Consider the following 14,942-nt stretch of genomic DNA (forward strand, 5'->3'; position numbering starts at 1 on the left):
GGTCCTTCTGGTTGTGCTATGTGGGGTGCTGCCTCAGCATGGCCTGATGAGAGGTGCCAAGTCCACGCCCAGGATCAGAACCAGTGAAACCCTGGGTTCGCTGAAGCGGAGCGTGCGAACTTAACCACTCGGCCACAAGACCAGCCCCTGCCATTGGTCTTCCTACATCCCTAAGACTGTAATAGTCTCTCCAGGCCTCCTCTCTCCCTTAAAGTCAAAGGCCATCATCTTCAAAGGCCAATTCAGTTACGTCCCTAGTCGATTTCTTGGAAGTGTCTTTACCTAAATGGGAGACATTCTTCCTTCTCTTTGGTCTACAACATTGACTGAAAGAACAGAAGCTGTGCTAGAAAGTAAAGTGACAGTTCAGGTGACAGCACAGAAGGAACCCCAGAACCCTCTAAGTGTTCCTTTGTCCCAGAATTCTCATGACAGAAAAAAGAGAGTGGAGAGAATAACAATTACTAAAACTTATTGAGGCCTGACTGTGTGCCAGCATTGTTCACAGCGCCTCCATTTAATCCTCACAGTAACTCTTGGGTAGGTACATTGTTACCTATTTAATGGCTGGGATCGTCAAGGCACAGAGAAGTTGGGTAACCTGCCCAGGACCACAGAGACAGCAGGTTAGAGTGTCAGGAGTTAACCCAAGACAGCTTCCCTCCAGAGGGCACGCCCTTGCCCATCGCTCTGTACTTACCACCTCCTCAGGAACTGGGTGGGGCACTAGGAGTATGTTTTCTGTATTTTTGGTGTAGCATTATTAGGCTTGAGAAGATAGTGTACTTGAAAAGAGGCAGTGTTTTGATTCTTTTGTGAATGATTTTCATTTAATGCCGTTTACTTATCTCACAGTTTTGGAAGTCACTTATATCTTTTATTTTTACTTAACTTTTCATGTGTTTTTGTCTTATCACTGCAACAAGATTTGGAGCTCTGAAGACAACCCTTTGAAGCCCTGTGGCTCCTGGGACAGCGCCCCTCCTATAGTAAGTGCCATGGGGGGTTGCTGATAAGAGTTTCTGAGAGCAGAACTCTATCACAGCTTCCTTCCTCTCCTATATTGCTGGGGTTCTTTTTTTAAAAACCATATTTTTTAAAGATCATTTTTTAGGGCAGTTTTAGCCTTACAACAAAATTGAGAAGGAAGTACACAGATTTCCTATATACTCCTTGCTCCCACACATACATAGTTTCCCCCGTTATCAGAAGGCACCATGTCACTCAACAGAATGGTACATTTTTTACCAAGGATGAACCTACACTGACACATTATAATTACCCAAAGCCCATCGTTTGCACTAGAGTTCACTTTTGGTGTTATACATTCTATGGGTTTGGACAAATCTATAATGATATACGTCCACCATTATAATTATAACATCATACAGAGTATTTTCACTGCCCTAAAAATCCTCTCTGTTCTGCCTGTTCATCTCTCCCCACTCCCCCCTCCACCCCAAACCTCGACAAACACTGATCTTTTTATTGTCTCCATAGTTTTGCCTTTTCCAGAATGTCATATAGTTGGAATCGCACAGTAGGCAGCCTTTTCAGATTGGCTTCTTTCACTTAGTAATATGCGTTTAAGTTTCCTCCATGGCTTTTTCACAGCTTGATAGCTCATTTCCTTTTAGTGCTAAAAAATATTCCATTGTCTGTGTGTAACACAGTTTATTTATCCATTCACCTACTGAAGGACATCTTGGTTGCTCCCCAGTTTTGGCAATTATGGATAAAACTGCTGTAAACATCGGTGTGTAGGCTTTTGTACAGACAGGAGTTTTCAATCCTTTGGGTAAATAATGATTGCTGGGGCGTATGGGAAGAATATGATTAGTTTTGTAAAAGGCCACCAAACTGTCTTCCAATGTGGCTGTGCCATTCTGCATTCCCACCACCAATGGACGAGAGTTCCTGTTGCTCCACACCCTCACCAGCATTTAGGCCATTCCAACAGGTGTGCGATGGTATCTCATTGTTGTTTTATTTTGCATTTCCCTGATGACATGTGATGTGGAGCATCTTTTCATATGCTTACTTGCCATTTGGTTATATCCTTTGGTGAGGTGTCTGTTAAGGCTCTTGGCTCACTTTTTTTTTTTTTTAAGATTTTATTTTTTTTCTTTTTCTCCCCAAAGCCCCCGGTACATAGTTGTATATTCTTCGTTGTGGGTCCTTCTAGTTGTGGCATGTGGGACGCTGCCTCAGCATGGTTTGATGAGCAGTGCCATGTCCGCGGCCAGGATTCGAACCAACGAAACACTGGGCCGCCTGCAGCAGAGCGCGCAAACTTAACCACTCGGCCACCGGGCCAGCCCTTTGGCTCACTTTTTAATTGAGTTGTTTGTTTTCTCAATTGTTGAGTTTTAAGAGTTGTTTGTATATTTTGCATAACAGTTCTTTTCAGATGTGTCTTTTGCAAATTTTTTCTCCCAGTCTATGGCTTGTCTTTCCATTCTCTTAATGATGTCTTTGCAGAGAAGATGTATTTAGTTTTAACGAAGTCCAGTTTATCAATTATTTCTTTCATGGATTGTGTCTTTGGTGTTGTATCTAAAAACTCATTGTCGGGGCCTGCCCGGTGGCGCAGCGGTTAAGTGCGCACGTTCCGTGTCTCAGTGGCCCCGGGTTCACCGGTTTGGATCTGGGTGCGGACATGGCACCGCTTGGCACACCACACTGTGGTAGGCGTCCCACACAGAAAGTAGAGGAAGATGGGCATGGATGTTAGCTCAGGGCCAGGCTTCCTCAGCAAAAAAAGAGGAGGACTGGCAGTAGTTAGCTCAGGGCTAATCTTCCTCCAAAAAAAAAAAAAACTCATTGTCGAACTCTAAGTTTTCCGCTAGGAGTTCTATAGTTTTGCTGTTTTACATTTAGATCTGTGACCCATCTGAGTTAATTTTTGTGAAGGATGTGTAAGGTCTGTGTCTAGATTCATTTTTTGAAGGTGGATGTCCGTTGTTCCAGCACCATTTGTTGAAGAGACTATCTTTGCTCCGTTGTATTGCCTTTGCTCCTTTGTCAGAGATCAGTTGACTGTATTTACAGGAGTCTATTTCTGGGCTCTCTATTCTGTTCCATTGATCTCTTTGTCCGTTCTTTCACCAATACCACCCTGTCTTGATTACCGTAGCTTTACAGTAAGTCTTGAAGTTGGGTAGCGTCACTTCTCCAACTTTGTTCTTCTCCTTCAATATTGTGTTGGCTATTCTGGATCTTTTGCCTCTCCGTATAAGTTTAGAATCAGTTTGTCAATATCCATCAAATAACTTGCTGGGGTTTTGATTGGGATCTGGGGCTCTTTTTAACTCATGCTCTCATCTCCTGGGTAGGAGGGCTTTGGGATAAGCAAACACATATTACAGAAGTACTCTCTCCTCCCCTCCCCTCCCTTTCTTCTTCTTCTTCTTCTTCTTTTCCTCCTTCTTCCTCTTCTTTTTCTTCCCCTTCTGCCCCTTGCCTCCTCCTCCACTTCCCTTTCTCTCTCTCTCAAGCTTGGTCCAAGACCAAGAAGAGAATAGAATAGAGAAAGACAATTCATGGCTGATAGAGTTAAAATTTTAGCTGCCTTGTTGGGGATGGGAGCTGGAGGCAATTGCAGTACAGCAAAAAGAGAAACGATCTAGGAGTCAAGACACAGGCTGAATTCTGGCTGTGCTGCCAAATCTCTGGATGTGTTGTACAAGTCACTTGGTCAACATGGGAATCAATATCTCCATCTGTATCTCCATCTCTATCGTAAGCGCTAATATTTGTTGCGCATCTATTGTGCATCCAGCCACTGTTCTAAGAGGTTTACGTGGAGGAAGATGAATATCAGTGTTTCTCAAACTTTCCTTGTATGCAAGGGAACGTCTTAATAAAATAAAGTCTCACATGGCTTCCCAATAGGTAAAGCAGATAAAAGGGGCATATCTACGTTATCTATAAGCTGAAATGTGTAACATTTCCTCATGAGACAATTGAAAAGATCGCAGTCTGTGGTCCCTACTGCAACAAACTTTGATCCATAACACATTTGAGTAGTGTGCATTTTCTAACTTAGTTCTTAAAATAACTAAAAATAAATTCAGTCAAATGTTTGTGGATCCCCTAAAGCACTTCTGTGGGATCCTTGGTTTCCACAGAGCACAATTAAAAAGCCACTGGGTAAGCCTATCTCTGAGTCTCTTCTGAATCTCATATTCTCTCTGCATCTGAGCTTGGCTCAGATGGCAAAAAGTGCTGCCAAGAACACGCACAAACCAATCACTTTTCTCCCCCATGAAGGAAGATGCTTTCTTTTCTATTTTCCAGCAGACTAATGCCTAATACTAAAAACTATCACTGTAACTCAGCTGAATTTAGTCTTGCCTTCAACAAGTTTTAGTAACCAAAGGTATTTCTATATCTGTGACAGTCATAGCTGCTTTGGGTTTTGGCTTGGACTCTCAGTATGTAAATCTGGATATTTCCAGAAGCGTTAAGTCAAGCTCCATAAACTTATGGATGCCAGCAGACCCAAAATCTAGGGAATAGGAAGACTGAAACAACCTCACATGGTGAATTTCAACAATGCTGCTTGGGGTCCCCATACCACTACTTACCAATTGACCGTGGCCAGTTGCTTTACACTTGGAGCCTATATCTTGAACCAGAGATAAACTCTATGTCCTTTCCAACTGAAGTCTCTTGTATTCTCTAGTTAGTTAACCTCCCTCTGCGGTCAGCTGCATTGTCATGTATCTCCACTGCTCCTCAGCTATCAGCAGGGCTGGCTTCAGGGTCATGTATCCTGTGCATGCACAGGAACCCACATTCAGCGGGCCCTGTGTTTGGTTTAATGCTATGCTATTGCCATCTTGAAATTCTTAATAATTTTATCTTTGAACTTGTGTTTTGTAAGTGAAGTCCAACGGGATAATAGAGGGTGCCCAAAAGCAGAAGAGATACGTGCAAGATGCACGTTCACGCTGTTCCTTGCCACCTCATTGGCATCCCATTCAAGATGCTCACTGGCACGGAATTCCAGTGAGCCCGCATTGCATGGGAGTTCAGCAAGACCCAACGCAAGTACAAAGTAAGCATGTTCTGTCTGACTGAGTGAGAAGGGGTGCTGACTGCTCTGAAGGGCCAAGCTTTCCACTTGAATCAGAACTTTTTCAAATGCAGAAGAAAGGCAATGGCACTCTAAGACACATGAACAACCAGGAGTGCTAACATATCTTTGTTACTCGTTATTTCTCCATATAAGCCAACCACTTATGCTGAAAATGATGACGTAGAAGGAAAAGGAAAGAGGGCAAGCCACAGTTCTTTTTCCTTTCAGCCCTTCCTTGCTCATCAATAAGCTGAAGACAGAGAGTGTTGGTAGAATGAGAGTATCAAGAAGTGAAATAAAAGCAGTTGAACTAATTTTGTATAGTTTTTCTACTGTTCTTGCTAGAACGAAATACACTTGCCTGCACAAGCTGTGAAGTACAATTGTATAATTTTGGTGATTCCATATATGAGTTAGATGTTCTTATATTTGCATTTAAAACTGGCATTGCATGATATAAAATGAATGGTAAAATTCATAATAAAATTTTAACTTTACTGATAACAACAATAAATAGCAAATAAAAAACACCATGACCTGAAATCTTTAAGTTTAAATCTAACAAAATATGCATAAGACCTATATGAGGAAAACTACAAAACTCTAATGAAAGAAATCAAAATAGATCTAAATAAATGGAGATATATTCCAAGTTCACGGATAAGAAGACTCAATATGTTAAGATGTCAGTTCTTCCTAAGTTGATCTACAGATTGAATGTAACCCCAATCAAAATCCCAGCAAGTTACTTTGTGGTGACTGACAAACTGATTCTGAGGCTTATATGGAGAGGCGAAAGACCCAGAACAGCCAACATAACACTGGAGAACAAAGTTCAGAGAACTGGCACTATGACTTCAAGAGTTACTATTAAGCTACATCATTACGACAGTGTGGTGTCGGTGAAAGATTAGACAAACAGAAAAATGAAGCAGAATACAGAGCCTGGAAATAGACCCACTTAACATAGTCCACAGATCTTTGGCAAAGCGAAGGTAATTCCCTGGAGAAAGGATGTCTTTTCAATAAATGACGCTGGAGCAACTGGACACTGACAAGCGAAAAAATGAATTGAGACTCTAACCTTATACCTTTCAGAAAATTAACTCAAAATCTATCATAGACCTAAAATACAAAACTACAAAACTTCTAGATGATAACATAGTAGAAAATCTAACTGTATGGACAATCTCCTCTGGTTTCTCCTTTACTCTCAGACTACTACCACAATTCACTTCACTCTTCACACCAATGTGTGGGTTTTCCACAAATCAAGCAATTCTCCAATACCAGCTGAGGATCCTAAAATTTAATTCAATTCTGACACTATCTACCTGGAGACAACATCAGATCTAACAGACTAAGAACTCAGTCCCAGGGGCCGGCCCTGTGGCCGAGTGGTTAAGTTCTCACACTCTGCTTCGGTGGCCCAGGGTTTCATGGGTTCGGATCCTGGGCGCCGACCTAGCACCACTCATCAGGCCATGCTGAGGTGACGTCCCACATAGCACAACCAGAAGGACCTGCAACTAGAACATACAACTATGCAGTGGGGGACTTTGGGGAGAAGAAGAAGAAGAAGAAAAGAAGATTAGCAACAGTTGTTAGCTTGGGTGCCAATGGTTACAAAAAAATAAAAGAGAGAGTCTCACAAAACTACCCTCTTTCCCAACTTCAGATGCTAATCAAAAGCCCCAGGTTATTACCTGTACTTCTGACTGACAAGCTATAAATTGGGGTTCTCACAACGCCATCTTTGGGTTCAATATTTTGTTAAAATGGCTCACAGAACTCAGGGAAACTTACTTATATTAACTGGTTTATTATAAAAGAATATGATAAAGGATACAGATGAACGCCCAGATAGAAGAGATGCATAGGGCAGGGTATGAGGAATCGTTCTGAGCACTGGAGCTCTGACCCCATGGAGTGGGGTGCAGTAACTTTCCAGCACATGGATGTGTTCACCAACCCAGAAGCCCTCCGAGCCTCATACTTTTGGGACTTTTATGGAGGCTTCATCATATAGGCATGATCAATCATTAACTATCTCCAGCCCTTCTCCCCTTCCTGGAGGATGGGGGGGAGGGGCTGAAAGTCCCAAACTTCTAATCGTGGCTTGGTCTTTCTGGTGACCAGCCTCCATTCTGAAGCTATCCAGGAGCCAATCAAGAGTTGCCTCATTAGGACAAAAATGCTGCTAACACCCAGGAAACTCCAAGGCATTTGGAGCTCTGTATCAGAAACTGGGGTCAAAGACCAAATATTAGAACAAAAGATGCTCCTAGTGCTCTTCTTACTTAGGAAATTACAGGGGTTTTAGGAGCTCTGTGCCAGGAATGGAGGTAAAGACCAATATTTATATTTTCAATTATTTCACACTAGGTGAACTTGAGTTTGATAATGAGTTTTTAAGATAGAACACCAAAAGCATGATCTATGAAAGAAAAAATGATGTCAGATTTCACTAAGATTAAAAACTTCTCCTCTGCAAAAGACACCATTAAAGGAATGAAAAGACAAAGAGACTAGCAGAAAATATTTGCAAAAGACATATCTGAGAAAGGACTTGTGTCCAAAATATACAAAGAGCTCTTAAAACTCAACAATAAGAAAACAAATAACCCTAGTTTGAGAAAAGTAAGAAACACGGAAAATGCTATCTGGATTTTTAAAGTAAGAAAACAAACTACGTAATTAAAAAGCAGGTGCAAGATCTGAACAGGCACCTCACCAAAGAAAATAAACAGATGGCAAATCAGCATATGAGAAGATGCTGAACATCGTGTTTCATTAGGGAATTGCAAATTAAAACAACAGCAAGATACCCCTACAGACCTATTGGAATGGCTAAAATCCAAAACACTAACAACATGAAATGCTGCCAAGGATGTGGAGCCACAGGAACTCTCATTCATTGCTGGTGGGAATGTAAAATGGTTCAGCCACTTTTGAAGACAGTTTGACCGTTTCTTACAAAGCTAAACATAATCTTACAATATGATCCAGCAATTGCATTCCTAGGTATTTATCCAAATGAGTTGAAAACTTACATTCACCCAAAAATGTGCACATGAATGTTTATAGCAACTGGATTCACAGTTGCCAAAAATTGGAAGCAACCAAGTTGTCCTTCAGTAAGTGAATGGATAAACAAACTGTGGTACACCCATACAATGGAATATTGCAGCAATAAAAAGAAATGAATTGTCAAGCCACAAGAAATCATGAAGGAGGAATCTTAAATGCTTTGCTAAGTAAAAGAAGCCAGACTGTAAAAACTAGGTTTTGTGTGATTCCAACTCTCTGACATTGTGGAAAAGGTCAAACTATAGAGAGAGCAAGAAGATCAGAGGTTGTCAGGATGGGGGTGGAGTGGGGGAGGGATGAACGGATGGAGCACAGGGGAATTTTAGGGCAGTGACACTATTCTGTATGACAGTGTAGTGGTGGATACACAACTATGCCTCTGTCAAAACGCGTAGAACTGCACAACCCTGAGAGTGAAGCCTGATGTATGTTATGGACTTAATTAGCCATTGTGTCTCGATATCGGTTTGTCACTTGTAACAAATGTACCACACTAATGCCACCCTGTTGATAAAAGGGGGCACTGGGGGTGGCGAGAGAGGGCAGGTGGGAACTCTGCACTTTCTGCTTGATTTTTCCGTAAACCTAAAACTGCTCTAAAAAATAAAGTCTGTTAGTTGAAAACAATAACAACATCCTGATGAGTCGAGAGAGAGGGCATGGAATAAAAGAAAAACCTTTATATTTTAATACCTTTAATAGCATTTTTCCCCTGCTTTTTCACTTGGACTTGGGACCTGAAAATCATGTCCCTGGGCCTATTTATCACTGTGCAGGGATAACAATAGCTTCTATTTACCGAGCACACGCCATGCACCAAGCACTATGCTAAGTGCTTTTCGTATGTTATTGCATTTAATTTTCACAACAGCCCTAGGAGGTAGGTGATGTTTTCATGCCCATTTACAAATAAGGAAATCAAGATTTAAAAAGTCGACTGTCTTGACCAAAGTCACTTAGCCGGTAGAAGAGAGAGTCAGATTTGAACTAAACGGGCTGCTTCCAGAGTCAGTCCTAGCTCCTAAGCACCAGCTGTAACCACTGCCATCTTAGATTTCAAGCTTTCCAAGGCACTCCTTTAGCTATGCCACCAACCGCCAAATATAAACATCACTGATTACAATGCTCAGGCATCTGCCAAAAGGACGGCCTTGCGTTTTTAATCATTCTGGGTATAATGTGGAATATTCCCAACCAGCAGATACTTTTAACAAAACCCCTCAACTTCTTTGCATGATGCAAGCTGCATAAATGCACAAGAGTCTTATGAACATTATGGACAGTATTTCTTTAGAGACCTATAAATCATGAAGGAATTAGCTTTCTCTAAGAAAACATGCAATACACATATGCTTTTATAAAGCAGATGACAATCTTGATTTTGAACTGAGAAGGCACATGCCAGATTTGAACATCAATAAAAGATCGAAATTAATCCTCTCAGCTTCTTTGGGTAAATTCTTTTCCATACTTGCTCTTGCTTTTTTTTTTTTTTTTTTTTTACTTGCTCATCACATAACTATGGGGTTAACAAAAGGAGACCTTCTCATCTGTGCGGATTTTGAGGTGCAGTTGTCTATACAAGTTCACGGCTCTCTGCCAATCCCATAGGCCTCAGCTCTGCAGAACAGATGTATGCCTCAGCTTACTAGATCAACTCAGTGCTGGAGAAACCCATCTCTCACGTGGTAACCACTGATCTTAAAAGGAGTCTGATATGAAGGAGTCTGCTGAAGTGGGGTGTGTACTTCTGATGGAAAACCACATTTAACCGAGCGAGCGAGCCTGTAGTGAGAGCCTTTGGGGGTTGAAGGAGATATTCTTAATCCTGCTGTGACAGAGCAAACTGGCCATACATCTCTGCTTCTTTGGTGCATGATGGAAGCATGGGGGATATGCTATGATAAAAATCCCAATTATGCTTTCCACCATCTGTTAATAGCATGTGCTTGTGGACACGTTGCCAGGAAATATCAAGAACAAAGGAATGAGGGGCTCTCATTCCAGAGAAATGGATCTCGGCTCCCACTGTGGCTCACTGGTTCGGTTGCAGATGTGTTCATGACCTCAGTACTCAACCCCACAGAGCACAGAAGGCCACAGCCTTGGGGAAGCTAGACTAGTCCAGATCTATTTGGAAGATGGACTCACTGGAAGGCAACATTGATGTTTTTCTTACAATGTCTCAAAAATACAATTAAAACTGAGAGACGACCAACTAGCTCCCACTTCATATATGTATATGAGACTTGCTCCCTGAAAAAGTCATTAAAAAACCACAGTACTCCTGCAGAAAGAGGCATGCCCATGGCCATGTCTTGAATCAAGTTTATAGAAAGATAAAAACTTACCATTTTAAATATGTGGGCTGGAACCATCATATCTTATCACATCAGGAGATTTTTCTTCAAAATGACTGAGAATAACTGTAATAGACATAAAACAATCTGTAGAAATAAGCAATAACTTTGCATAACTAGAACCCACATATAAAGCAATACGTTGAATTATTAGTGTCCACCTCTATCTAACTAAACTATTATCAGAGTTAACAACTAGTGAAAATTCTGCTATATTCTTGAGATCTATAATGTGATCCTAGAAAGATCTGGACCTTTAAGAGATGTGTCTAAAGTACTATGGGATGGAAATTATTGTGTCCCAGGAAGCGTGCATTTGAAGAGCCCTGATTTTCTCATTATAACATATAACCAGGGATCTTGTCATGCAGACCACATTCAGGATTTCCTTGGTAGAAGTTAGAAATATCTCAGTGAAAACAAGAATTCCTCATCTATGTATAAAATAAAGCAAAACTGGGATCTTATTTTTGTCCTCAAATATCCCTTTGATAATACCTCCGAATTTTTTAATTAGAACGAAGTTTTCTTCTAGCACCACGACTAAATGACACCTCGCTACACCCACCTCGCCAACACTCTCACTTGCTTCCCCTCCAGCAAACGTTCCTCTTCCACAGTCTACAGGCACCACTCTCCTTTGTCAGGCGAGCTGCCTGTACCTTGAAAGCTGGCTTTTCTCAAGACGAAGGTCACACAGAGCATCTTGATTAGAATGAAATTTGCGCGTCATTTTCTGGCGTAACCTACTCACTTTAGAGGAAATTGATGCCCCAAAAGTTCAGTGACCGTCACGTGGCTTCTTAGTGTAGTGCTAGGAATAGAACTTCTGATTCTCATTCTAGTGTTCCTTCTGCCACATTGGCTGCCTTTCTCTACTCATCTTTCCTCCTCTCTACCCATTCCCTCGCCCACACCTAACAGAACCCCTGGCCCCAGGCAGTCGTCACGTTTACTCTTCAGCCCATTCTCACAGCACTGAACGAGGGAGGAAAGCCCGCGCCTTCCTCTTTCTTCTGTAACCCTTCCCTCTGTCCCCTCCGTACACAAAATAAAAAGGGGTTGACTTAGGCACATCATATTTTTAATGGATTTTTTAATTAAGAAATTAATACCTACTTCTTGTAGGATACTTGAAAGATACAAATATAATGAATAAGACAAAAATCACCTGTAAATTCACAATCCAAAGATAACCACTGTGAAGCTATTGATCTGTTTTCCTTCTAATATTTTTTCAATACGTAGCTATATGTGTTAATATTCTTGAATATACTAGAGATAAAGTTTTGCTACCAGCTTTTTTTCTGTCGCTAAAAATTATTTAAAGCATAATTGTAATGATTGCCTTATATTTTATTATAAACTCCATATTGAAAGGGTTGCTGACTACTGGTTAATCGTTATAATTGACTCTGTCTTAGTGGTGTGCTAGTAAACTGCCTTTCTGGGGGAAAAAAAGAGCCCTGATTTGTTGCATTCGTCAGTTCCCATGGTGTAAATACTCCTCCTCTGATTTCCAGCCACGGAAGATTTAACAGTTGGCTCAGAAAAATTTTTGAAAATTTAACACCAGCTCTTGCGAGCTGATCTGAGCCAGTTCCAGCATCCCACCGACTGTGTGTCATATTTCTGCCCTCAGGATGCCGACACTCAAGTAGGATGGCAAAGGGACCCTTGATAAGCAAGGACATGGCGTTTAAACCCATGGCTGCTTCAGTCTTCTCCTGAGTGTATTTCGTTCAGCTGTGTCCCTAGCTGGCGGTCTTCATTTCACTGAGTGACCCGGGTCGACTAATGACCTCAGACAAAGACTGGCAAACAAGTCGGAACATCCTTCAGGACTTCTCTTCACATTCTTTTCCCTGGTCCCTCAAAATCACTTTCCCTAGGCTTCTCCTTCCTGTTCTTCATTGCTTTTCAATCCTAATGGTTTCCAGCTGTGTAACTTCCACTCAGGTGCAGTTACATACGCTTTGAACATGGAAGAAGACAGTTAATCTGAAATTAAAAAGAAAAACCTAACATGGAACTAACTTTGTGGGTAAGTGGATTGAGCTTTCAAGTCATCTGTCCTGAATTTGAATTTGAAGTGTTTCATATGTCATCCTACTATTGTAACTTTTGGTCTTCTTAGCTAAGTGAGAATTTCAGATTCTATCTGAATTCACCTCGTTTCCCCACAAAGCTTACTGTAGTGCTTAGGCATGGTAGACGATTCGCATAAACATCGGTTGAGTGAGTGAAGACGGACGTGGGGCATACATCACACGTGCAGCAGGAGAGAAAAGGTTGACTGTTAAGGGGTTAGTTGTGTCACAAACAAAGCTTAGGAAACACAAGGCCCTGGGGTGAAATCCCAGTTCCCTATGTACCGCTGTGTGACCTTGAAGCTCCTTCATCCTTCTGAGCTTCTGTTTCCTCATGGAAATATTTGGATAATATCTTTTCTTGTCAGGTAAGACTGTGAAGTGTTTCAGTTATCTATCGCTATGTAACAAACTACCCAGAATTTAGTGCCTTAAAACAGACATCTATTTTGCTTTGGATATTGTAGGTCAGGAATTTGGGGAGATCTCCGTTGGGCAAGTTGTCTCTGCTCCACATGGCATCCTGAAGAGCCTGGGGCTGGCGGTCTGAGATGCACAGCATAGGTGTGCGCTCATACATGTTGGTGTCTTATGCCCCTGGCCGTCCCTCTCATCGCCTAGGGTGAGGGGTTGGCAAACTTTGCCTGTAAAGGGCCAGAGAGGGAGCATTTTGGGCTTTGAGGGTCATACGATCTCTGTCACATCTATTCAGCTCTGCCATTGTAGCATGAAAGGAGCCATGGACAATAATATAAACAAATGAGTGTAGCCATGTTTCAATAGAAGTCTATGTTGTTGAAATTTGAACTTCACATACTTTTCACATATCACAAAATATTCTTCTTCTTTTGATTTTTCCCCAATCTTTAAAAAACGTAAATACTGTCCTTAGCTCAAAGGCAGTACAACTCACCAACACTGGCTAGGTTTGCCCAGTGGGCTATAGTTTGCTGACCCACACCCTGGGGCCTTTACGTATAGCTTGGGCTTCTCATAGCATGATGGTCCCAGGGGGGTCACACTTACACAGTGGCTGGCTTCCAACTACTCAGAGACAGGAAATGGAAGCAGCTGGCTCTTAAGGCCTGCTGCCACAGTGTCACTGCTGCCGTCTTCTCTTGGTCAAAGCAGTCACAATGTCCACTGAGATTGAAGGGGGTGGAGAAACTGACTTCTCTTGATCCCATCAAGAGACTGGCAAGGTCACAATGTGGAGGAGCATGTGGAAGGAAGGGAGGTGACCGTGGCTACAAATACAATCCACCGCAGGAGGATCAGGAATAATGTTCACAGAGTGCCTTCCTCATGGTGTGCACTCAGTGAGTGATGACTCTATTACTATTAATAGCATCATTGTTGACTTTGACAGGGGAGCAGTTAGCATGGAGATTCGTACCAAGTTTCTTAGAGGAGAAAGCTAGTGAAAATTGTCAAAAGTTAGGCTTATAAGAAATTCTCCCTTGTGTTTTCCTCATCTACAGTAATGGGGCTTATAATACTACCTGTATTTCGGAGAGGTTTTGACAAGTTAATGAAATAAAATATGAAAAGTACTTAGGGAGAACAGGCCTGGTATAAATGCAATAACTTGTTATTATTATTATTATTTTATTATTATCACTATTTTTGGTCATAGTTTGGAAATAATTTATTGTTTTCAGTTATCTAGGCTTTTCTAGGACTTTGAAAACCTGAACTCTAAAATGCAGCAAGGTGCCAAATCCCCTCACTGATAACCTCAGGATCCGATAACCTCACAGATTATTAACTGATACGTTTGAGAGAAAATGTTTTAAAAATGGGTTTGCATTATTAAAAATTACATGTATAAAATATGATAGATACACATACACATTGTAATCATATTTTGAGATAAATTTTCCATTCACGTACACATTGTGTACATGATTTTGAGATGAACTTTCCGTTTGCATTACACTTTTTTTAACAGCTAATGAACATGTTTTAGATGCATTTTACAGAAATGAAGTGCTAGGCAAATATGAAATATTGATATTGATCACTGTAATTGCAATGGCATGGGAAGAAGACAATAAAAAGGAAACTGATTCAGAATGGTAACTAGGCTGCGAACGGAAGCCTTTGGGGTTTGGTTGACTGTACTGTTTTCAGTCAAGGAGTTTCTAAAATAAGGCGGCAACTGGATAAAGGATCAGGACACAAATGAGAGCTCTAAGCAACTGTGAATAAACTAGATTCCCGAGTAATAAATCTTGAGTCCTGCTGTTTGATCACCCTTACCAGGCAGGAGCCTGAGAAAACAGAAGAGCTCTCCATCCTGCCCAGAAGGTCAAGGAC

The 14,942-nt window shown here is 41.3% G+C and overlaps 1 long non-coding RNA gene across 1 annotated transcript; it reads left to right on the forward strand.

The window, feature by feature from the left end:
• The first annotated feature begins 392 nt into the window (after window positions 1-392).
• On the forward strand, window positions 393-12,565 carry LOC111768449 (uncharacterized). The gene is made up of 3 exons (XR_002800838.2): window positions 393-540; window positions 927-989; window positions 12,176-12,565. It is a non-coding gene; the product is annotated as an uncharacterized lncRNA (long non-coding RNA).
• The last annotated feature ends 2,377 nt before the right edge of the window (window positions 12,566-14,942 follow it).

Source organism: Equus caballus, chromosome 16 (genome assembly GCF_041296265.1).
Source record: "Equus caballus isolate H_3958 breed thoroughbred chromosome 16, TB-T2T, whole genome shotgun sequence".
In the NCBI taxonomy this organism is placed as follows: Eukaryota; Metazoa; Chordata; class Mammalia; order Perissodactyla; family Equidae; genus Equus; species Equus caballus.